A 26767-nucleotide genomic window follows, 5' to 3' on the forward strand; every position below is an offset into this window, starting at 1 on the left:
TTTACCTCACAATCTCCTCAGCTCAGCAGAGTAAGCTCTGTGTAAAAAGTTATACTCAGCTGCTCCCAGCTGCAGGTAAAAAAAAAAAAAAATGAAGAAATTAACTGCAGCCAATCAGCATCAGCAGTGCTGAGGTCATGAACTCTTTTATGATCTCATGAGAATTGACTTAGCTCTCATGAGATTTCATAGTAAGTTTCCTTTACCTGATTGGTGAAATAATATGAGAGTGCACAAGGCTCATCCCCTAAGCTGTCCTAGGACAGACATACCAATATGCTGCTTAGAAAACCTTTACAATGGGAGGTGGCTACTGAGGAACTTTTGAGGTAAACTATCTTTCTTTTTTACATAGAGATGTTCAGGTGATATTTTCTAGTCAGCTTTTAACAGCTATGCTGCATCACTTTCAAGTGTTTAACCCCTTAATGACCGGACCATTTTTCAATTTTCTTACCCTTAATGACAATGGCTATTTTTACATTTCTGCAGTGTTTGTGTTTAGCTGTAATTTTCCTCTTACTCGTTTACTGTACCCACACATATTATATACCATTTTTCTCGTCATTAAATGGACTTTCTAAAGATACCATTATTTTCATCATATCTTATAATTTACTAAAAAAAAATGATAAAATATGAGGAAAAAATTGAAAAAAACACACTTTTTCTAACTTTGACCCCCAAAATCTGTTACACATCTACAATCACCAAAAAACACCCATTCTAAATAGTTTCTAAATTTTGTCCTGAGTTTAGAAATACCCAATGTTTACATGTTCTTTGCTTTTTTTGTAAGTTATAGGGCAATAAGCACAAGTAGCACTTTGCTATTTCCAAACCACTTTTTTTCAAAATTAGCGCTAGTTACTTTGGAACCCTGATATCTGTCAGGAATACCTGAATATCCCTTGACATGTATATATTTTGTTTTAGAAGACATCCCAAAGTATTGATCTAGGCCCATTTTGGTATATTTCATGCCACCATTTCACCGCCAAATGCGATAAAAAGAAAAAAAAAGTTAACTTTTTCACAAATTTTGTCACAAACTTTAGGTTTCCCACTGAAATTATTTACAAACAGCTTCTGCAATTATGGCACAAATGGTTGTAAATGCTTCTCTGGGATCCCCTTTTTCAGAAATAACAGACTTATATGGCTTTGTGGTTGCTTTTTGGTAATTAGAAGGCCGCTAAATGCCGCTGCGTACCACACATGTTTTATGCCCAGGAGTGAAGGGGTTAATTAGGGAGCTTGTAGGGTTAATTTTAGCTTTAGTGTAGTGTAGTAGACAACCCCAAGTATTGATCTAGGCCCATTTTGGTATATTTTATTCCACCATTTCACCGCCAAATGCGAGCAAATAAAAAAAAAAACTTTACATTTTTCACAATTTTAGGTTTCTCACTGAAATTATTTACAAACAGCTTATGCTATTATGGCAGAAATTGTTGTAAAAGCTTCTCTGGGATCCCCTTTGTTCAGAAATAGCAGATTTATATGGCTTTGGCGTTGCTTTTTGGTAATTAGAAGGCCGCTAAATGCTGCTGCGCACCACACGTGAATTATGCCCAGCAGTGAAGGGGTTAAATTAGGTAGCTTGTAGGGAGCTTGCAGGGTTAATTTTAGAGATCAGCCTCCCACCTGACACATCCCACCCCCTGATCCCTCCCAAACAGCTCTCTTCCCTCCCCCACCCCACAATTGTTACCGCCATCTTAAGTACTGGCAGAAAGTCTGCCAGTACTAAATAAAAGTTTTTTTTTTTTTAAATAAAAATTATAAAATATTTTAGTTGTGATAGACCCCTGCCTTAGCACCAACCTCCCTGATCCCCCCTCCAGCTCTCTAACCCTCTCCAATACCTAATTACCGCCATCTTGGGTACTGGCAGCTGTCTGCCAGTACCCAGTTTGACCCCACAAACCAAACTATTTTAATTTTATTTTTAACTTTTATCTGTATGTTTAATTATTTCTGTAGTGTAGCAGCCCCCCCACAATACCCCCACCCCCTCCCCCTCCCAGATCCTTTTAAATGTAAAAAAAAAATAAAAAAAAAATTTCCCCTTCATTTTTCATTGGTGTCAGTGTGGCTAATGTGCGCATGTGCACGTGCACGCGCGCCCACGTGCACACGCGCGCCCACGTGCACACGCACACCCGTGCACGTGCGCGCGCATCGTGCACGCGCGCATCGTGCACGCGCGCGCACACGCTCCCTCCTCCCACCTCGCAAAGGCACCATCGGCACCATCACTACCGGTGCAGAGAGGGCCACAGAGTGGCTCTCTCTGCATCGGAGTCTTGTAAAGGGTTATTGCAGGATGCCTCCATATCGAGGCATCACTGCAATACCCTCAGAGCTGCTGGAAGTGATTGTGATCACTTCCAGCACTCTGTTAGACAACTGACGTACCAGGTACGTCCATTGTCATTAACTGCTTGTTAATGCATGACGTACCTGGTACGTCAGTTGTCATTAAGGGGTTAAACATTTGGGTATTATGGCCCTTTAAGTATGCACCGTGCATCAGCATGATACTAGCCTCACTGGTGCGCTGACCAGCTGCAGTATTTAAAATGCAGGAGCACCGAGAATATCTAGCTATGCTTCACATACAATGTTAAGACTAAAACAGTGATAACGTTTACTACAGGCATTTTTGCGAATACAGGTACATTGTAGATATGTTTCTATTGAAAGACATAATTCATCTATGTGTATTTAAATTTTGACCGGAATGTCCCTTTACTGTAGTACTGAAAAAGATACATTACTGAAGAACAGTTACATTTGCACAAAAATGACAGAAGCTTTGATTGCTTAAAGAGGAAATTAGTTTTTTCTTACTTTCCTTTAAAAAAGAGATATGCACAAAAGGTGACATCCTGTAAAAATCTCAGATTCTAAAATTACACTTAAACTATAAATAGCGCTATCTAATAAAAATTATTAAGGGATACGAAACCCAATTTTTTTCTTTCATGATTCAGACAGAGCATGCAATTTTATGCAACTTTCTGATTTACTCCTATTATCAATTTTTCTAAATTCTCAGTATCTTTATTTGAATGTAAACTTAGAAGCCGTTTAGAGGTAGTCCCTCAGGCGCCTCTAGACGGAGGCAAGGGGTATAGGAATAGTGATTAGGGCAATTCAGTGAGAAAGTTACTTGACACTCGAGATGAAAATTACTTCATATGATACTATTTAAAACTTATGATGAAAGTTACTTCATGTAATGTTATGCACAGTAAAAAGATTTTTAATGAACAATGAGATAAAATGGAAAACAAAAAACAAATGATCACAAATCTACAATAAGTAGATGTACACAAATAAACAAAATCAAGTATTGCAGTAAAATAGTAGACTTCTAAAATCACATAAAAAACCTTCATGGATCCATGAGGAAAACATAGGTGATAAAAACATATACAAATATATAAAAATAAATTACAACCCCAAACAGCGATGGGTTGAAATATGGACTGTCTTGGTAGACCAACGAGGGGACAGAAATGGAAAGGCTGGTAAATCCTAAATGTCACTCAATAGTGGAAGGTGTGCTGTATGGTACAGAACAAATTCCCAAAATAACATACATAATCCGTGAGAAAATATATAGTCTGTGAAAAAATCTAATCTGTGGAAAAAATATAAAAACACACAGTCCGCTGAATATAGGAATATAAAAATAAAAATATAGGAATATAGAAATATAGTCACTGGTGATGTCCAAATTGATATCCAAAAAGATATAAAAATGTGAAAAATAAAAGTAAACAAATAAGGTGAGTGATAACCAAAGATAGTCAATATGTGATATCCGGAATGAAAAAAGTGTAACAACACAAAAGGTTTAAACACTCAAATCCTCAAAAATCAGGTGATGTGCGCATACTGTGGAGAAAAGTTTATATATGTATAGAGAGTTTATATAGGTGCTTGTAATCCGGGGTGTTGGGATACAGACTCCCTGTATATTGCAAGTAGAAAATATGGTGGAGCGATGTGCATCAACCTAAAATGAAATAAAAAACAACATAGCGCAATAACGTCTCAAATGAAAAGTATTGATGGAATAAGGCTTACCTATCGGTCAATGCGTTTCGGCCCATAATAGGCCTTTATCAAGAGCCTATACCCCTTGCCTCCGCCTGAGGGACTACCTCTAACCTTAGAATACATCATCGCGGTGGCTACTAGGTGCCACCACCCTTAGGCTTATAGGGGGTTGTTTGGCGCAGGTCCATTATATATCTTTCCCAGTAAACTTAGAAGCTGGCCCATTTTTGATACAGCCCCTGTGTAGCGCTTGCTGATTGGTGGCTACATTTAGATCAGGTTTGCATGCGAGTAGGGTATTTTTTTTCTCTATTGACTTCTATGGGCGAATACACAAACAAGCACACAATATTTTAAGTTTGGCTTGTCGCGCTTAGCACCCAAGCAAAAACAGTTTACTTTCAACTCATAATACTTCTAAATAAATTATCCTTTTGTTAAAAGCCTGTTGCTGCAAAGGGGTTTTCAACAGAAAAGTTCCTGAAAAGGCCTTTTTGTGTGTTAAGTACTTGTTGTCAGGACAGAAGCTAGAAGTTATCTGAAACTGACATATACAATAGCTCTTTCCCACCTCTTAAAGTTATGGTAAAGTGCTCCTGAATTAACCCCTTTCTTTAGTGTGTAAGGGAAATGCTCATTTACTTGTGTGAGATTAACCCATCCTCACCACTGCTTGACCATCTGAATAATATTTGTATGTTGGCATAATGAGCATACTAACACAACCGCACAACCACTATATTGTAACATTTAGTATTTTACAAGTATTTTTTTTACAATATTTGCATTTATTGATTTAATCCCTTCCCACCGTTAGGACGTTGTATTCCGCACTAACTGCGCTGGGCTTTAGCGCCGTTAGTATGGCAAGAAACATCCTAGCTGTTTGGCTATACTGAAGCTATAGGTGCTTCCTGAATGGGATGGAGGGGGTGCCTAGCTTCATAGGCACTCCCCCTGACACAAACCCATCATTGAAATCGTGTTATCGCATGAACGATCGCGTGATTTAAATTTTTACATAATTTGTTTACATGGGAATTTTGTTCCTTTATAGACAAATAAGTACCGTCAAGAAAGGGTTACAAACACTTTTTCTGGTTTGGCCTGATCTGAAAACAAGAAGGTGACCATGGTTTCCTATTACATTGACTTACAATAACATAATGTGTTTACTACCCATTTCCCAGCTTTGCCTAACATTAACCTAGATTACGAGTTTTTCACAAAACGGTTTGAAAAAAACGCCAAAAAAATTGTGTTATTGCACTCTTCATATCGCTGCCATTACGAGTTACTGAAAAGCCTCCTTGTGCTGTGCGTTATGGTGCGTTAAGCACCATACCGCACAAAAGCCAAATGCTGATGTGGCGTGCACGCTTTCCCCCATAGACATCAATGGGGAGAAAAACTAACACCTGCGATCGCGGAATGTTGATCGCCGTAACGCAACCCTATTCATATCTATGGAGGAAAGAAAGTTACATTTTAATCTAACACCCTAACATAAACCCCAAGTCTAAACACCCCTAATCCGCTGCCTCCGACATCGCCAACACTAAATAAAGTGATTAACCCCTAATCCACCGCTCCCTGATATCGCAGACACTAAATATAATTATCAGCCCCTATTCCACCGCTCCCCAACACTAATAAAAGTTATTAACCCCTAATCCACCACTCCTCGACATTGCCGACACTCAAAAGTTATTAACCCCTAATCCCCGCCCCCAACATCGCCGACACCTAAATAAACCTATTAACCCCTAAACCGCAGGCCCCACATCGCAAAACACTAAATGAAACTATTAACCCCTAAACCTAACACCCCCCTAACTTTAAATTACAATATAACGATCTTAAATAAATAAAAACTTACCTGTGAAATAAAGAAAAACCTAAGTTTAAACTTTAAATTAACCTAACTATTCTAAAAAAATTAAAAAAACTACCAATTAAAAAATCTAAATTGCAAATTTAAAAAACCTAACATTATGAAAAAATTTAAAAAATCTAAAATTACAGAAAATAATAAACACAAAATTACGAAAACTAATAAACTCTAAGATTACACAAAATAATAAACGAAATTATCAAAAATTAAAACCATTACACCTAATTTAATAGCCCTATAAAAATAAAAAAGCCCCTCGAAAATAAAAACATCCCCTAACCTACAATAAACTACCAATAGCCCTTAAAAGGGCCTTTTGTAGGGCATTGCTCTAAGTTAAACAGCTCTTTTACCTTAAATAATTACTAAGTCACCCCTAAAATAAAAAAACTAACTCTAAAAAATCCTAAAATACCCATTGCCCCTAAAGGGAAATTTGTATGGGCATTGCCCTTAAAAGGGCATTCAGCTCTTTTACTGCCCTTAAAATGGCATTCAGCTCTTTTACATGTGCCCAGCCCTAATCTAAAAAGGAACCCCACCTAAAAAAAACAAAAAAAAAACCTAACACTAACCCCATAAAATCTACTCATGGTTCCTGAAGTCCGGACATCCATCTTCATCCAGGCGGCGAGAAGTCTTCATCAAGGCGACAACATCTTCATCCATCTCGGGGACGTCTTCTATCTTCATCCTGGTTGCGTGGAGCAGAGCTATCCTGGAGGGCAATGACATCCTGCGCGGAAGTTGAATGCAAGGTACCTTTCAAAATGGCGTACCTTGCATTTCTATTGGCTGTTTTGATTCTTCAAATTCAAATAAGCCAATAGGATTAGAGCTACTGAAATCCTATTGGCTGATTTGAACAGCCAGAAGGATTTCAGAAGCTCTCATCCTATTGGATGTCCGGACTTCAGGAACCGTGGGTAGATTTTATGGGGTTAGTGTTAGTTTTTTTTTGGGGGGGGGGTTTATTTTAAATTAGGGATGGGCACTTGTAAAAGAGCTGAATGCCCTTTTAAGGGCAATGCCCAAACAAATGCCCAATTAGGGGCAAGGGGTAGCTTACGATTTTTTAGAGTTAGGTTTTTTATTTTGGGGGACTGGTTGTGGGGGGGGGTTTACTTTTAGGGGGGCTTAGTAATTTTTTAAGGTAAAAGAGCTGTTTAACTTAGGGCAATGCCCTACAAAAGGCCCTTTTAAGGGCCATTGGTAGTTTATTGTAGGTTAGGGGGTGTTTTTATTTTGGGGGGCTTTTTGATTTTTATAGGGATATTAGATTATGTGTAATTATTTTTGATAATTTTGTTTATTATTTTTTGTAATCTCAGTGTTTATCATTTTTCGTAATTTAGTGTTTATTTTTGTAATTTTAGATTTTTTAAAAATGTTTTCGTAGTGTTAGTTTTTTTAAATTTGTCATTTAGATTTTTTTTAATTGGTAGTTTTTTAATTTTATTAGAATAGTTATGTTAGGTTAATTTATAGCTTAAACTTAGGTTTTTCTTTATTTCACAGGTACGTTTTTATTTATTTTAAGATGGTTATATTGTAATTTTAATTTAAAGTTAGGGGTTGTTGGGTTTAGGGGTTAATAGTTTAATTTAATGTTTTGCAAGGTGGGGGGCCGGGGTTAAGGGGTTAATAGGTTTAATTTAGTAGTTATGATGTGGGGGGCTGGATGTTTAGGAGTTAATACCTTATTATAGTATAGTTTAGGGGTTGAAATGTTTATTTAGGTGTTGGCGATATTGGGGGGAGGCGGAATAGGGGTTAATAATTATATTTAGTGTCGGCGATGTCAGGGGCGGTGGATTAGGGGTTAATAGGTTTATTTAGTGTTGGCGAAGTCGGGGGCAGTGTATTAGGGGTTAATAGATTTATTTAATAGTCATGATGTGGGTGGGCGGCAGATTAGGGGTTAAAAAGTTTAATATAGTGTTTGCGATGTAGGAGGGTGGCAGTTTAGGGGTCAATAGGTAGTTTATGGGTGTTAGTGTACTTTGTAACATTTTAGTTATGAGTTTTGTGAAACATTTTTGTTACACAAAATTCATAACTACTGGTCTCAGATGGAGGTATGGATCGTGTCGGTATAGGCTGTAACGCAAGCATTTTAGCCGGACCGAACAACCTGTAATATGGTGCTATGGAAAATCTCGCACTCAAACGTCATTTTTTTGAGTGCAAATGGATGTTGTGTTACAGGCTAAAATGCTTGCGGTATAACTATACCGCCGCGACTCGTAATATGCGTTCCTGGCCATTCCAGCGTAATGGCCCATTTTTCAGCGTTAATAGCCATACCGCAACACTTGTAATCTAGTTGCAATCTAGTTATATTAATATACCTTATAACATTTAAACCTCTACTTGTTTCTAAGCCACTACAGACAGACTCGTATCACATGCTTTTTTATTAGCTTTTATTATTATTATTATTATCGGTTATTTGTAGAGCACCAACAGACTCCGCAGCACTAATAAACATAGACGGAATACAAGGAAAGATTTATAGGGATCAGACGGGTAGAGGGTCCTGCCAAGAGTCGCATTGTTGTACTCAGTTCTAAAGAAGGTGATCTACAAACAGCATGGCTCTTAGGCTTACATGCTAAGGGGGTTCAAGGGGATAGCAATGGAGGAGAGGAAATGGTATAAAGAAAGGTTAATGTAGGTTGTATGCATCCCTGAACAGTAGAGTCTTTAGGGAGCATTCAAAGTTTTCAAAACTAGGGGAGAGTCTTTTGGAGTGAGGCAGAGAAGTCCTGTAAGCGGGAGTGTGAGAAGGTAACAAGAGAGGAGGAGATTAGGAGGTCATGAGCAGAGTGAAGGGGATGGGAGGGAGAGTATCTGGAGACAATAGATATAGGGGGAGCAGTGCAGTTGAGGGCTTTGTATGTCTGAGTGAGAATTTTGGAGGCAAGAGGAAGCCAGTGAAGGAATTGGCAGAGAGGTGCAGCAGATAAAGAGCGACATGTAAGGAAGATAAGCCTGGCAGAGGCATTAATTTTGAATTGTAAAGGAGCTAGAAGGCAGCTGGGGAGACTAGAGAGGACAGAGTTGCAGTAATCAAGGTGGGAAAGGATGAGAGAGTGCGTATACTTGCTTTTCGAGAAGCATTGATGCAAGAGGGAGTAGGGAAATAGAGCGGTAGTTGGATGAGGAGGTTGGATCAAGAGGTTTTTTGAGGACAGGTGTGACCAGTGCATGTTTCAGAGATGAAGGAAATATACTGGTGCTGAGGGAGAGGTTGAAAATGTGTTTGAGTATAGGGGTAAGGGTAGAAGAGAGGGAAGGGAGTAGCTGTGAGGGGATAGGGTCAATGTGACAGGTAGTGAGGTGAGAGCACAGTATAAGTGCTGAAACTTCTTTCTCAGTAACAGGGGAGAAAGAGCTAAATTTATGGCTATGTGGGTTGTGGTTGATTGCGAGCTTTTCTCAACTACATAAGGATAGTTCTTGTGTGCCATATAGATAACATTGTGCGCTCTCCCGTGAAGTTGTGCAGGACACACAAAAGCAGGAATGTAAGCTTAGGAGCTTTCTCATTTTTATTTCAGCACCTGGGTAGCACTTGCTGATTGGTGGCTACATTTACCGCTCCCCTCATAATCTGGCCATTAATATTGTACTCATGTAGAGGTTTACTATTATGTGTTAAATGTCTTATTGTGTTTACTCCTACTTTGCCTTAAATGAGAAATAAAATTGCAGAAAGTTGTGGAATGGTGAATGAAGATGATTTGTATGAAGAATTTTGTTAGTATACTATATAGTGTTTTTTCAGTAACTACTGTTTAATTTGTCAATTACCTTCATGAAATGTGTTGATTTGTTAGTTTCCCTTATTTTCAAAACAAGTTGGCAACTCTACCTCCTATTTACATGCTGATCTTAAAGGGACAGTCTAGGCCAAAATAAACTTTCATGATTCAGATAGAGCATGTAATTTTAAACAATTTTCCAAATTACCTTTATCACCAATTTTGCTTTGTACTCTTGGTATTCTTAGTTGAAAGCTTAACCTAGGAGGTTCATATGCTAATTTCTTAGACCTTGAAGGCCACCTCTTTTCAGAATGCATTTTAACAGTTTTTCACAACTAGAGGGTGTTAGTTCACATATTTCATATAGATAACACTGTGCTTGTGCACATGAAGTTATCAGGGAGCAGGCACTGATTGGCTAAACTGTAAGTCTGTCAAAAGAACTGAAATAAAGGGGCAGTTTGCAGAGGCTTAGATACAAGATAGTCACAGAGGTTAAAAGTATATTATTATAACTGTTGGTTATGCAAAACTGGGGAATGGGTAATAAAGGGATTATCTATCTTTTAAAACAATAAAAATTCTGGTGTAGACTGTCCCTTTAATTTTGAAGGACTAGTTATGCAGATATTTTTTATTTATTTTTTTACAAACGTATGCATGGGCACTGTCCTCCAAAGGTTTAACAGAAAGATGCAGTAAAAATAAAATAATTAGCTGCAGGCCTGTGATGTGGCATACGCTTGAATAAATCCTTGTAAAAGCATACATGCAGATATATTTTATAATTAAAGATGTAGAAATAAAAAAGAACAAAATGATTTTATTTGTAGTTCATTTCCATTTTATTTTAACGTACCATCATTTTAAACTTGATGACAATTTGAAGTTGTGTGAAGCAACCATGGAGAAATCTTTGCATTAAGAAATATAAATGTATTTATAAGTAAGTAGTAAGAACATTTTCTAAGCGATTAGCCTGTTTGGAGAATCATGTCACATATATGTGCTATAAGGAAAAGGGAAGTGAAACTTTAAAGGAAAATTTCAGTTATTAAATGAAAAATGTGTGAATTTAAGTTTTACATATGAATTTAGTATTTATGGCATTTTTTTAGATTTTAAAATTAAAGTGATATCAAAACAACTGTATGCTCACATCTTTTAAACAGTTAAATAAAAAAAAATACTAATGTTCAAATGACAACTCCTTCTAAATGCAATTAAATTATTTTAAATAGAACAAATACAAAATGCAATTTAATTTGTAAAGTATGACCCTAATTTGTTAAAGTTACAAATAAACTGTCCTAGCATAATCAGAATTTTTAAAATAACAATCCTAAATACACTGCTGTATAGGAAATCTATATGCATTAAAATACAAAAAAGAAAGTGCAAAGTTTAAATGTAAAATACACACAACCCCCCAACAGTAAAACCCACCACCCACACAACCAAACCCCCCAAATAAAATCCTGTCTAAAAACCTAAGCTCCCCATTGCCCTGAAAAGGGCATTTGGATGGGCATTGCCCTTAAAAGCTATTTTTCAGCCCAAACCCTAAACTAAAAATAAAACCCACCCAATAAACACTTAAAAAAACCTAACACTAACCCCTGAAGATCCATTTACAGTTTTTGAAGACCGGACATCCATCCTCAACGAAGCGGCAGAAGTCTTCATCCAAGCGGGCCGAAGTCTTCATCCAAGCCGGCAGAAGTCTTCATCCAGACAGCATCTTCTATCTTCATCCATCCGGCGCGGAGCGGCTCCATCTTCAAGACATCTGGCGCAGAGCATCCTCTTTTTCTGACGGCTAACGAAGAATGAAGGTTCCTTTAAGGGGCGTCATCCAAGATGGCGTTCCTTGAATTCCGATTGGCTGATAGAATTCTATCAGCCAATCGGAATTAAAGGTGAAAAAATCCTATTGTCTGATGCAATCAGCCAATAGGATTGAGCTTCAATCCTATTGGCTGATCCAATAGGATTGAGCTTGCATTCTATTGGCTGATTGGAACAGTGGGTTTTACTGTTGGGGGTTGTTTGTATTTTTTTTACAGGTAAAAGAGCTTATTTCTTTGGGGCAATGCCCCGCAAAAGGCCCTTTTAAGGGCTATTGGCAGTTTAGGCTAGGGTTTTTTTTTATTTTGGGGAGGCTTTTTTATTTTGATAGGGCTATTAGATTAGGTGTAATTAGTTTAAATATTTCATCATTTCTTTTTTATTTTGTATAATTTAGTGTTTTACTTAGGTAAGTTTGTATTTATTTTAACTAGGTAGCTAGTAAAAAGTTAAAGGACCAGTCAACACAGTAGATTTGCATAATCAACAAATGCAAGATAACAATACAATGCAATAGCACTTAGTCTGAACTTCAAATGAGTAGTAGATTTTTTTTCTGACAATTTTAAATGTTATGTCTTTTTGCACTCCCCCTGTACCATGTGACAGCCATCAGCCAATCACAAATGCATACACGTACCATGTGACAGCCATCAGCCATTCACAAATGCATACACACTTATTCTTGCACATACTCAGTAGGAGCTGGTGACTCAAAAAGTTTAAATATAAAAAGACTGCGCACATTTAGTTAATGGAAGTAAACTGGAAAGTTGTTTAAAATGGCATGCTCTATCTGAATAATGAAAGTTTAATTTTGATTGAGTGTCCCTTTAATAACTATACAGGGAGTGCAGAATTATTAGGCAAATGAGTATTTTGACCACATCATCCTCTTTATGCATGTTGTCTTACTCCAAGCTGTATAGGCTCGAAAGCCTACTACCAATTAAGCATATTAGGTGATGTGCATCTCTGTAATGAGAAGGGGTGTGGTCTAATGACATCAACACCCTATATCAGGTGTGCATAATTATTAGGCAACTTCCTTTCCTTTGGCAAAATGGGTCAAAAGAAGGACTTGACAGGCTCAGAAAAGTAAAAAATAGTGAGATATCTTGCAGAGGGATGCAGCACTCTTAAAATTGCAAAGCTTCTGAAGCGTGATCATCGAACAATCAAGCGTTTCATTCAAAATAGTCAACAGGGTCGCAAGAAGCGTGTGGAAAAACCAAGGCGCAAAATAACTGCCCATGAACTGAGAAAAGTCAAGCGTGCAGCTGCCAAGATGCCACTTGCCATCAGTTTGGCCATATTTCAGAGCTGCAACATCACTGGAGTGCCCAAAAGCACAAGGTGTGCAATACTCAGAGACATGGCCAAGGTAAGAAAGGCTGAAAGACGACCACCACTGAACAAGACACACAAGCTGAAACGTCAAGACTGGGCCAAGAAATATCTCAAGACTGATTTTTCTAAGGTTTTATGGACTGATGAAATGAGAGTGAGTCTTGATGGGCCAGATGGATGGGCCCGTGGCTGGATTGGTAAAGGGCAGAGAGCTCCAGTCCGACTCAGACGCCAGCAAGGTGGAGGTGGAGTACTGGTTTGGGCTGGTATCATCAAAGATGAGCTTGTGGGGCCTTTTCGGGTTGAGGATGGAGTCAAGCTCAACTCCCAGTCCTACTGCCAGTTTCTGGAAGACACCTTCTTCAAGCAGTGGTACAGGAAGAAGTCTGCATCCTTCAAGAAAAACATGATTTTCATGCAGGACAATGCTCCATCACACGCGTCCAAGTACTCCACAGCGTGGCTGGCAAGAAAGGGTATAAAAGAAGAAAATCTAATGACATGGCCTCCTTGTTCACCTGATCTGAACCCCATTGAGAACCTGTGGTCCATCATCAAATGTGAGATTTACAAGGAGGGAAAACAGTACACCTCTCTGAACAGTGTCTGGGAGGCTGTGGTTGCTGCTGCACGCAATGTTAATGGTGAACAGATCAAAACACTGACAGAATCCATGGATGGCAGGCTTTTGAGTGTCCTTGCAAAGAAAGGTGGCTATATTGGTCACTGATTTGTTTTTGTTTTGTTTTTGAATGTCAGAAATGTATATTTGTGAATGTTGAGATGTTATATTGGTTTCACTGGTAAAAATAAATAATTGAAATGGGTATATATTTGTTTTTTGTTAAGTTGCCTAATAATTATGCACAGTAATAGTCACCTGCACACACAGATATCCCCCTAAAATAGCTAAAACTAAAAACAAACTAAAAACTACTTCCAAAAATATTCAGCTTTGATATTAATGAGTTTTTTGGGTTCATTGAGAACATGGTTGTTGTTCAATAATAAAATTAATCCTCAAAAATACAACTTGCCTAATAATTCTGCACTCCCTGTATACTAACTAATCTACCTAGTTAAAATAAATACAACCTTAGCTGTGAAATAAAAATAAAACCTAAGATAGCTACAATGTAACTATTAGTTATATTGTAGCTAGTTTAGGGTTTATTTTATAGGTAAGTATTTAGTTTTAAATTGGAATTATTTAGTTAATAGTAATTTTGATTTAGATTTATTTTAATTATGTTCAAGTTAGTGGGTGTTAGGGTTAAGGTTAGGGTTAGGTTTAGGGATTTATAACTTTAGTATAGTAGCGACGACATTGGGGGCAGCAGATTAATAAGTGTAGGTAGGTGGTGGCGATGCGAGGGGAGGCAGATTAGGGGTTAATAAGTGTAGGTAGGTGGCGGCGACATTGGGGGCGGCAGATTAGGGGTTAATAAGTGTAGGTAGGTGTCGGCGATATTGGGGGCGGCAGATTAGGGGTTATTAAGTATAATGTAGGTGTCGGCGATGACGGGTCAGCAGATTAGGGGTGTTTAGACTCGGGGTTTATGTTAGGGAGTTAGGTGTAAACATAACTTTTCTTTCCCCATAGGAATCAATGGGGCTGCGTTACGGAGCTTTACGCTCCTTTATTGCAGGTGTTAGGCTTTTTTTTAGCCGGCTCTCCCTATTGATGTTTATGGGGAAATCGTGCACGAGCACGTAAAACCAGCTCAAAGCAGCGCTGGTATTTGAGTGCGGTATGGAGCTCAATTTTGCTCAAAGCTGACTTATTGCCTGCTAACGCCGGGTTTTTGCAAACCTGTAATAGCAGCGCTATAGGGAGGTGAACGGTGGAAATAACTTGCAAGTTAGCTGCTCATAATGCAAAACTCGTAATCTAGCCAAAAGTATAAATTCAGCAGATCTCTCATGTCAAGCAGTGTTATATTGCACTGGGCTTTTCTCTCCTTCACATTTAGCAATGTAGTGAATGACCCTTGGTAAATTATAGCAAAATCTGCCTTTTTAGAAACTTGTGAGCGATCTTGCAGGGCTTGAGGATCATTTTATACCATCTCACCTGAGCAGAGCTTTATATTATCAGGCCCTATACAGGGTACTGAATGGGAAGCAGAGACCCTTGCATTGCAAAATAATGCTAAAAAACCCCCCCTCAAATACTTTTTTTCAACTTCAAGCAGGCAGGAGATACAACCAATTAACTGTTATATTCCTCCTCCCAGCAAATGTATTTTTTTGATTCATATTTAAAAAAAGAATGTGCTCCAATTTCTAACAGATATTGCTTATTTGTAGATGTTTACTCTCCCTTTAAAAAACGAACACCTAGATTACAAGTTTTGCGTTGCGTCTTGTAATGCTGAAAATATGGCATTTTCAGCGTTAAAACTATTACAAGTGTTGTCGGTATAGCTGCACTGCACACCTTTTAGCCTTTACCGCAATATCAGTCCTGCACACATAAAAATTACGTTTTTTCATGGGATTCCCATAGCGCCGGTATTACGAGTTTTGCAATAAGACTAAAAAGTGAGCGTTACATCCTAAAATGACAAGATCCGTACCGCCATCTAAAGTTAGTAGTTATGAGTTTTACGCTACAAAGCTGTAACATAAGACTCATAACTAAACTGATACAAAGTACACTAACACCCATAAACTACCTAATAACCTCTAAACCGAGGCCCTCCCGCATCACAAACACTATATTACATTTATTAACCCCTAATCTGCCGCTCCCGACATTGCCGCCACTAAAAAAATGTATTAACCCCTATTACGCCGCTCGCCGACATTGTCGCCACTATAATAAACTTATTAACCCCTAAACCGCCACCCTTCCGCATCGCAAACACTATTTAAATATTATTAACCCCTAATCTGCCGTCTGCCCACACTGCCGCTATAATAAACCTATTAACCCCTAAGCCACAAGCCCCCCACAATGAAATATACTAAAGTAAACTATTAACCCCTAAACCGAAAGCCCCCACAACAAAATAAACTAATTTAAACTAGTAACCCCTAAACCTAATGACCCCCTAACTTTATTTTAAAATTACAATTTCCCTATCTTAAATTAAATTAAAACTTACCTTTCAAACTAAAAAAACTAAGTTTAAACTAACAATTAAACTATTATAATTATTAAATTAAAATGAAACTAACTACCAATTAAATAAAACTAAACTACCTATAAAAAATTCTAACGCTACTCTAAAAATTACAAAAAAGTATCTAATTACAAAAATAAAAAGTAACTAAATTAGAAAAAATAACAAACACTAAATTACGAAAAATAACAAACAAATTATCAAAAATAAAAAAGAATTACACCTAATCTAATAGCCCTATCAAAATAAAAAGCCCCCTGAAAATAAAAAAAACCTAGACTACAATAAACTACCAATGGCCCTTTAAATGGGCCTTTTGTGGGGCATTGCCCCAAAGATATCAGCTCTTTTACCTGTAAAAAAAATACAACCCCCCAACAGTTTGTATAGTGTTAGGGGGTGTTTGTATTCTTTTTGGAGCAAAAGAGTTGTTTATCTCAGGACAATGCCCTACAAAGGACCCTTTTAAGGGCCCTTGGTAGTTTGGGGGTGGGGGTTTGTATAGTGTTAAGGGGGGTTTGTATTCTTTTTGGAGCAAAAGAGCTTTTTATCTCAGGGCAATGCCCTACAAAAGGCCCTTGGTAGTTTATTCTAGAGTAGGTTTTTTTATTTCGGGGTGTTTTTTTAAGGGTACTAGAATAGGATTAATCTTTATTTTTTTGGATAATTTCATTTATTTATTTTTTTGTAGTGATAGGTTTTTTTATTTTTTGTAATGTTAGGTTTTAGTGTAAGGCAGGTTAGGTTTTATTTCACAGGTAAGTTTGTAATTATTTTAACTAGGTAGTTGGTAAATAGTTAATAACTATTTACTAACTAGTCTACCTAGTTAAAATAAATACAAAATTACCTGTGAAAAATAAATAAATCCTAAGCTAGCTACAATATAACTATTAGTTATATTGTAGCTAGCTTAGGTTTTATTTCACAGGTAAGTTTTTAGTTTTAAAAAGGTATTATTTAGTTAATAACTGTAAATTTAATTTAGATCTAATTTAATTATGTTAAAGTTAGAGGGGTTAGGGGTTAATATAGTTTAATTTAGCTTGTTGCGATGTGGGGGGGCTGGCGGTTTAGGGGTTAATAGGTTTATTTAGTTAAGAATTGTAAATTTAATTTAGCTACATTTTTATTATGTTAAAGTTAGGGGTGTTAGGTTTAGGGTTACGTTCGGGTTATTTTAGGGTTAGGGTTACATTAGGGCTAGGTTTAGAGGTTAATATAGTTTAATTTAGCTTGTTGCGAAGTGGGGGGCTGGCGGTTTAGGGGTTAATAAATGTAGTATAGTGGCGACGATATCGGGAGAGGCAGATTAGGGTTTAATAATTTTATTTAGGTAGCAGCGATATTGGGAGCGGCAGATTAGGGGTTAATAACTGTAGGCAGGTGTCAGTGATGTTGGGGGCAGTAGATTAGGGGTGTTTAGACATAGGGTTTATCTTAGGGTGTTAGGTTTAAACAGTATTTTTATTTCCCCATAGACATCAATGGGGCTGCATTATGGAACTTTTGTTTCCACAAAAAAAAAAATTCTGGCTCTCCCCATTGATGTCTATGGGGAAATCGTGCACGAGCACATCTCAGCAGCGCTGTGATTGTGTGCGGTATGGAGCTCAACGTAACCATATCGCACGCAAAAGGCGTATGTTTGAAAACTTGTAATGGCAGCACTATAGGAAATTAAATAACGTCAATTTTGTTGCGTTTGTTAATTTCTCTATAGTGCTAAGAACATTTAAGTGTTGGGTATAAACTATTTGATTTTTCTGAAAAAAAATATTTTGACTTCTGTATATTAAATATTTTTTAAAAAAATATTACAGTTACAAAACAGTGAAGTGAATACTGCAGATCCTAGAATAATGGTGGTGGTTTTTTAAAATGTTGTTTTACTGAGGCAAGCAGTACGATCATTTATAATCATAAAAACCTTGCAAAACCCCCCCAAAAAACACTCAAGCATTAACTGCGCTAGAAGTAAGCATTTTGCGGCATTGGGTCATGCTCGTATTACAAGTTGAAAGTAAATTGTTTTCGTTCTTGCGCTAACCCAACAAGCGTAAAAAGCAGAACTTACAATATTGCACATGCGATAAACAATTTCCCCCATAGAAGTCAATGGAGCAAAAAAAAGGGGGGAAATATTTTCTCAACAGGGCATTAAAATATGAATATTTCAAATTCTAATGTTCTACACATAGTAGAATATGTTCTATTTATTCATAAATACATATTTCTACATATATATGATGTTTTTTTTGCTACAATATATATCTATACCTATATATATTACAGACATCCGACTTAAGTACAACTCGTACTTACAAACGGAGAAAATAAAGCTTTATCGGCAATCCTTCATTCCAGGATAACCCAAAATACTCAAAATTCAATTGCCACAAGGAGAGAAAGTGATGTTAAATTTTCTGAACAGGGGCACAGATAGCAAAACAAACTTATCCCTATGCTATCCAAAGTGAAAAAAAAAAATGTTTTGCTAGAGTTTCACCTAAAAATGTGCCTGTTCCAACTTACATACAAATTCAACTTAAGAACAAACCTACAGAACCTATCTTGTTCGTAACCTGGAGACTGCCTGTATATATATATATATATATATATATATATATATATATATATATATATATAAATACATAGAATATATTCCCCTATGTGAAGAACATTGGAATGTAAAATATTTACTTAAATACATACTATAACCCTTTATTAACTTCTAACCCACATAAAAATAGCTACCTCACTTCTATACTTAATAAGATTATGTACTCTGTAACTACTATTTACTGAAGGATTCCCTCTGAGGCAAAGTGGTATCTAGTGGGGAACACACAAAGACTGCTTATTAGTTAGGAAGGAAAAGCATCAATTTAAAAGGTACATAAAATAATAATGTCCATTTCCTTATTATAGTTCCGATCAAGTGCTACATATGCACATACTATAAATATAGATACAGGGTTTTTTTTTTAGGTTTTTTTTTTTTATCAGGGACAGTTTTATTTTAATGGTAGAAATCACTGTTTGTTAAATCCAGGAAGAGTATTTCCTCAATTGAACAATTTATTAATTAAACTAATGTCTTGTTGCCACTCAGCTCATCATTTTCATTAGGGTTGCCACTTGCAGTGTTCCTTATAAAGCCAGTTTTGCGTGCTGCCCAGCAGTGAAACAGTTAATTAGGTAACCGCACCCTGCAATTAGCAAACACTGCACAATGCAGACTGCAAGGTGTGATTCTCTAATTTACTGTTTCACTGCTGTGCCGCACACAAGACTGGTTGCCAGGTTTCTAGTATTCAGCGGTATTTTAGCAATCTGTACAGTAAAATCTACACAAAAATACTAGATATTTAAAGTGATGGTAAACTTAAAATAATACAATGACATAAATGTAATCTTTGCCATTAAAAAAAAGTATATGTGTACCTTTTTTTGTTTTTAATCCATCTGTGAAAGGGTTAAATTAGTGCATTTAGTAATGCTTCGATTACAATGTTATGTTGGCCAACTTGGATGAACTTTTTTTATGACAAATCCAGTGAACATCAATCAACATGTGTGTCATTTAACAATCTTGAAGTCCAGCCCCTTGAAAGGCCTTAGAGAGTGGGTGGGACTGCTTTATACATTACAGCCCAGCAAAAAGAGGAAATGAAGGGGGCAGAGGAACAGACAATACCAATTAGGATTATAAATCTTTTATTATAAAATATATATACAAATTAAATGATTTTACTTGCAAACTGTTATATTTTTTATTGCAACATTCTTATAGTGTGAAGTTTACCATCACTTTAAATGTTCAGTTTTTTAAGTCCTCTGAGTGTCAGTAAAATGTAAAAGGTCTATGACTGTATTCATTACAAATGTGGCACTATGACACTATGCAGGTACTGTTCTGTGTGTTACTGGCAGCCAAGGAGGGAAAAAGTGTGTTACTGGCAGTCATGGGGGCGTTAAATAACTACTTTATCTGTGATCATGTTAGTGTACGTGTGTTACTTGTAACCAAAGAGGAAAAATTATTGATGTGCAAGTTACTATCAGCCAACCAGATAAAGACTGCTCAGTTGTAAAAAAATATACATGTTGAGTCAAAAGTGTGACTTAAATCAGAGCTTTTGTTTTGAGGGGGGGGGGAGGGGGGGGCAATTTGTGACCTCACCTACCATCTATGCCCAGTTACCTACATGTCTAGTATATTTGTGTAGGACAAATGGCAGCCATCATTTTCATATGCTACCTAGCCAGCTATAGTACAGAGCCATACCCAGCAGCCAGACATTACTGGTTGCAATAGTACTAGCTCTGCACATTATACTGTACACAACAAACAAGGAAACACTTTTCTAATTTAGCCGTATACCTGCCATCCTCTAAAATAGATTATTAATGTTGCACACGGTTACCTCAGCAACAACCTCGTCTCTGCAGACTTGATTGGCAGCTGGAAATTAAATCCTTCACACTGTCCCATGGCAAGTTAATTGACCTATCTTCTCTAAACTAACTTGGCAGGGAATAGTACAAGTGTCAGTTGCATAGACTAGTTCATACTTCATAATATTTCCTAATTCCAAAAAGTTAATTGTGTGCAGGGGTACATCTCCTTAACAGGCATAAGAGATTGTGTTTTCCATTATACCGTGGGGAGATGGTTAATGGAGTGGCAAGTTGTCCTATATTACAATTTAAAACCACAAAGGAGGACAAGAAGGGCTCTAAATCACAGGATAGTGTAACATGATTCCATTGGTGATCATTGCATGTCCTCTCCTGGTGTTTGAAATTGCAATGCCACGACAATTTCAAAGAGATGACGATCCTCATAAATAAATAAACAATACATGATAAGATGAAGCAAATAAAACATCAGTGGCTTAATCATTAAGTCTAGAGTTACAACATACAAAAGAGATGCTGAAACATTTGTAAGGCATGGTAAATTATATTTGCCATTGCTTTGAAGTGATCCATCCAGGTCTGCAGTTATGTACTAACCATAGAAACTGCAGGCAGAGACAATGAGCTACATTAACCCTTAAGACTCACAGCAGTTTTAAAATGGACCACCATTATAAATCTACACACACTGAGCATTATTTCATATGGGTATAGCAGCCAGGGAGGGCTGCAATACAAATTTAAAAATGTATTTTAAATTTGAATTTCTTATTTAAAGTTGCATATTATTTATGTTTGCAGTAGGAATAAAAGGGGATAAAAGCTATTTTTTTAATAGCTATATGGATATTCATTTGTTGAGATTAAAAAATACACTGATCCAGGGGACCCCTAGAGGTGAGCTGAGCATAGCTGGCAGGGGCCTTTGACCTGTGGAGGAAGAGGCCAGGTTGTGGGTGGCGAAAAGGAAAAGGGGTGGAGTTGAAGGAAGGCATTACTTATGGGGCTGAGCGGGAAAAGTTGCAGATCAGTTAAAAGATTTTTCTGAAGGAGCATCTCTTTTGCTCAGCTCTGATTGCATGCTTTTCCCGCTCAGGCCTTTGTGAACGCTTCCTTAGATGAGCTGTTGCGCCGCATTAGGGAAGCTGTCAAGAGTAGGGGACCTACCTGGCTGGAGGAGAAGATGAATTCCATCCTGGGTGAGCAGCTCACGGTCCCGGTGGAGGAATCTGTGGTGGTGAGGCCCAAATCACCTGTGCGACTTAGTCCGAAGTTGTCAGGGCGGTCGAGGGGCCTGAAGAAAGGCAGTTCCATTCCTGGCTGGCAGAGTTCTTCTGTGGTGGCTGCATCAGCATTGGAAGGTCACGTGGTGTCAGTGAAGGTGGATCTTACCAGATCAGGGAGCAGCAGGGATGCGGACCAGAGCGCCAGTCCCCACATGGCTTTGACGGGTAAGTCACAGACAGGAATGGTGGTGCACGGCCAACTGGGGCCCGTGGTTATTGAGGCAGTAATGCAGCAGGCTCCGGAGGTGTCTGACGGTCCGGTTGGGCCTGCTATAGTGGGTGGGAGGGATCAAGTGGGCGGGAGGGTTGTGTTGGAGGAAGCCTGTGAGGATGATTTGGCTAGGGTAGGGGTTTCCCAAAGAAGGGATGATAGCAGTGTGTATGTGGTCTGTTGTAGTGCTCATGGGGGTCAATTTGATGAGTTTGGAGGGGTAAAGGATGAGATTTATTCCGAAGGGGAGTTGGAAAAAATGTTTAGGGGTATTTAGGAGGTGAGCATTTCTCAGGGGGATATGTCTTTATGCTTGTCCTCTTCTTCTGGGGATGTCTATGTACCTCCCTCTCCTGAGGCGCAGGAGTTTCGGGCCCAGGGAGTTTCGAGTCTCCTGGGTCTGCGAATAGGGGTTTTCCTGTGCACAAGGGCGTGAGTTTTTCTGGTGTTTCTGGGGGGAAGGGATCTACATTTAAGGGACGGAGGGTGGGGGCATTTGTAACATGCTTCTGTTTCTTTTTCAGAGGTAGAACACCTGTATGAACGGCCTGGGGATCACCCTGGCCGTTCCCATGAGGAGCAGGATGACGGTGATGGCCTGGAGGAGGATTCCTTCGGCCTCCATGGTTCCTTGACGAAGTCCATTCGCCTGGAGCCTGATGACGGAGTCCATTGGTCTGGGGATCCTTGTCCCTCTGATCAGATTCGACTGGTGGGTGTGGCCAGTGGAGGTATCAGGGGGCCTGTACGTAGTGGGGGTCTGGCAACTATGGCCACTTCTAAGGGTGCCTGGTCCACAGATAGACGGCCCCATAGGCCTGGGGGACATTTGGGGGTGGGAAGAGGGAGATTATGTAGGAAGCCAGGGCCTGATGTTGCGGAGTCTGTAGGTTTTGGAGTGACAGCCCTTAAAAAAGGTAGGGGATGTGCTGCAGTTGGGGTCACCAGCCAAACTAGGGGGATATTTGCCCCTGTATATGGTTTTACGTGTCCTTGTTTTGCAGAGTCCCCAGGCAAAGTTGACAGTATGGGGTGTTGTTGCCGGGACGTCTGTTGGAGAGGGTGTGGTCATGGAGCAGCGCAGGAGGAGGCTCCAGTCCAGAGAGATGGTTGAAAGCATCATTGGTGGTGTTCAAACAGCAGAGGACACAGGATCAGGTGAGATAGCTACTGGGTCAGTTGGGGGTGGAGCATATTTTTCTGTGTCAGGGACATTGTTGGCAGGTTTAAGGGAGTTACTGGTGAAACTGGAAGGCGGGGTGATTCTGCTTTATCCACAGCGGCGAGGGTGTGGGTCCTCCCGGCAGGAACTATTCCAGGGCCCTTGATGATGAAGGAGACTCCAGTGAGAGCTTCGGCGAGTATGGATGCTTTGGTTGGGTCTAGCGGTAGTCAGCTCCCTGGTTCTGTGGTTGTGGCAGGTGGGGATAGTAGTAAAGCGGTTGGGGGATTGGAGCTTAAGGTGGCGGACACGGCACTGTCGTGGTCTTGCCTTTGTTTGATTGGCCCTTTGGGTATGCACTTGATGGCGAAGCTTAAGGAAAAGATATTCAAGAGGGAGTTTATTGAGCTCTTCTCCCTTCTGCCTCTTAACCAGTCTTTTGAAATCCTTGAGGATTCCAAGAAGGATACGGTAAAAAAAGAGGAGCGTAAACAACGTTAGAGAAAGTTGCTTACAACATTTACCAATTGGTTTCAGGCTTTCGTAATTTACGCAAGCGTCATGTCAGGGAAGTTTCCGGAACAAGGAGCGGCATTGTTCTGCTATCTTGATGAAATTGCGGCAGCCCAGAGGACGTATGGAGGTATGGCATGGTGGGCTTATGATGAGCAGTTCAGGCAGCGTTTGTCGGTTAAGCCCGCTATGTGGTGGGATGATCGGGACGTGGGGTTATGGTTGAAGGAGCAGGAGTCAGCGGCCAATCTACCGAGGGGCCATCAACTGTTGGCAGAAAGGGCTACTGTTTTGCTTTCAATTAGAAGCTTTGCAAGTGGGGAGCATCCTGCAAATGTTGTCACAAATGTTCGGGATGTGGTGGCTCTTACTCCTCTCTCAAATGTTTCCAGAAAGGAAAGTCTGGGGGGAGTCTCGATTCAGTTGACAAGGGGTGTAATGCCAGTGGGAGTAAGCATAATGGAGCCATGGCTCATCAAGTACGCTAGGAGAAAAGGTTGTAAGGAAAAGGCTGCTTTGTTGCTTCACGGTTTTCAATTTGGCTTTGCCATCCCTTCTCAAGGGGGGCAGTGTTGTTTTAAGCGTAATTTAAAATCGACTCAGCAGTGTCCAAGGGTTGTGCGTGAATTTTTTATGAAAGAAGTTGAATTGGGTCGCATGGCAGGCCCCTTTTCTGAACCGCCTTTGGTTGATCTGAGGATTTCCCCGCTGGGGGTGGTTCCTAAATGGGAGCAAGGGAAGTTTCGTTTGATCCATCACTTGTCTTTCCCTAAAGGGGGTTCAGTGAATGATGGCATTCCGGAAGAATTCGCTTTGGTTAAGTATGACTCTTTTGATCAAGCTGTTCTCTAGGTTCGTGAGGCTGGGCGGTCAGCATTGATGGCCAAGATTGATATTGAGGCTGCTTTTTGGCTATTGCCCATTTACCCTTTCTCACATCATTTGCTTGGTTGTTGTGTTGAGGGTTCGTATTTTGTAGATCTTTGTTTGCCCATGGGTTGTTTCATATCCTGCTCATTCTTCGAGTGTTTCAGCACATTCCTTGAATTGGTGATTTGTGTCAGGTCGGGTTTCGATTCTGTTGTGCATTATATTGATGACTTCCTGTTTGTTGGCCCGGATGGATCTGAGGTGTGCTGGCTTATGCGTGGTGCTTGTCCTCTAGTGGCGAATGAATTTGTGTTTCCCATTGCTTGTGAGAAGTCTGAAGGGCCGGTAACGGTCCTCAGTTTTCTTGGGATCACCATAGATTCTGTGAATATGGAATGTAGGCTTTCTCTTGATAAAATTGATGACTTGGTTTTGATAATTGGATGGACTTTGATGGCCAATAAGGTGACTTTGAAAGACCTTCAGTCCTTACTGGGCAAATTGATCTTTGCTTGTCGTATCATACCCATTGGTAGGGTTTTTTGCAGATGGCTCTCTTTGGCCATGGCTGGAGTTCGGCAGCCGCATCATTTTGTGTGGTTATCTTGTGACTTAAAAGATGACTTGAGGGTGTGGAAGCAATTCCTCTTAGAGTTAAATGGGTCTAATTTGATACAGGACGTTAAGATTTCTAATGAAGAGTTGGGGTTGGTGATAGATGCGGCTGGGGGCGATGGTTTTGGGGCTTATTTTCAGGGGCACTTGTGTGGCCGCTTAGCTGGATTTGTGGTTTGGTTGTGATCTGATCCGCAATCTGTTTTTTCTGGAATTGTTTATGATTGTGGTGGCCCTGTTGTGTGGGAGGAGGCTTTGATGAACAAATCTGTGGTTTTCTATACTGACAATATGGGGGTTGTTTCTGAGCTGAATACTTTGTCTGCTTCTTCGCTTCCAGTGTTGATACTGTTGCGATTATTGGTGTTGAAGTGCCTGAGGATAAATGTGTTTGTTAGAGTTAAACATATTCCTGGTGTGTATAACTCAATAGCTGATTCCTTATCTCGTTTCCAGTGGCAGAGGTTTCAAGAGCTGGCTCCTGGGGTGGATTTGGTGGGGTGTCAGTGTCCAACCTATCTGTGTAAGATTGGAATGGAGGACTGGCTGGAATGGTGAAGGATTCCTTGTCTCCAGGTACTTGGGCGGCTTATGATAGAGTTTGGCATGAGTGGGTGCTTTGGTTGTCTGAGTGTGGAATTTGGGAAGGGTCAGCTGAGGTCCTTGACTGTTTGATGGAGTGGATGTGGACTTGGAAGTGTACTATGGTTTCCCCTTCTGGGATGGACAAGAGATTAGCCGCTTTGGATTTCCGGTTAAAGTTGTTGGGACTGACGGATGTTACTAAGGCCTTTTGTGTTTGTCAGGTTTTGAAGGTCATGAAAAAGGGGGCTAGGAGTTTTGATCACAGACGGCCTATTACTTTTGCATTGTTGGTAAAAAAATATGTGGGATTTTGCCGGAGATTTGTTCTTCTGTTTTTGAGGTGTGTCTTTTTCCTTTTTGTTTTGGCCTTTTTTGGGTATTTGGTATCTCGGAATTAATTAGTAGAAATAAATGGGCCTCTGGAGGCTTGGGGAGGTCTGACGTTGTTCTGTCAGCTTCACAAATTGAGCTTTTCCTGAGGTGGAGTAAGACCGATTAGGTTGGAAAGGGCAGATTGATTGTTTTGTTTCCTAGTGGTTTGGAAGTTTGTCCGTGGGTTTGTTTGGGTGAATATTTGCGCTGCTGTCCTCTGGTCATGGGTTCTTCACTGATCCATCGAGATGGCAGCTCTTTGTCTCAGTTCCAATTTCTGGCTTTTTTATCCAGAGCCTTAGGGCGGTTGGGTTTGTCCCCACTGTATTTTGGGTCCCATTCCTTTCGGATTGGGGCTGCTACCGAAGCGTCGGCTTTGGGTTTAAGTGAGAGTGTGGTTTAAAACATTGGCAGGTGGGGGTCACGATGTTATCAGTTATATGTTCACCCTGCTTTGAAGGTTTGAGGTGATGTTATGTTCTCTTATGTTTTCTTTGCATTATAGGTCTTAAAAGGATGTGGTCACTCATTTATTTATTGGGCCCAGAGGGCTGCTTCGCAGAAGGTTGATGGCCTGCAGTTTGGTTTTTACAGACCTGAGTGGGATGTGCGGTGGTTCGGAGTGCATGGTCTCCGTTGGGACTGAATGCTGTTACTAATAGTG

General features: G+C 39.4%; 1 protein-coding gene across 1 annotated transcript in view; it reads right to left on the reverse strand.

Moving 5' to 3' along the window:
• Nucleotides 1-26767, reverse strand: part of CPA6 (carboxypeptidase A6) — a 386652-nt gene that overhangs the window by 198876 nt on the left and 161009 nt on the right. The gene's annotated exons all lie outside the window — the stretch shown is intronic.

Source organism: Bombina bombina, chromosome 5, assembly GCF_027579735.1.
Source record: "Bombina bombina isolate aBomBom1 chromosome 5, aBomBom1.pri, whole genome shotgun sequence".
NCBI lineage: Eukaryota > Metazoa > Chordata > Amphibia > Anura > Bombinatoridae > Bombina > Bombina bombina.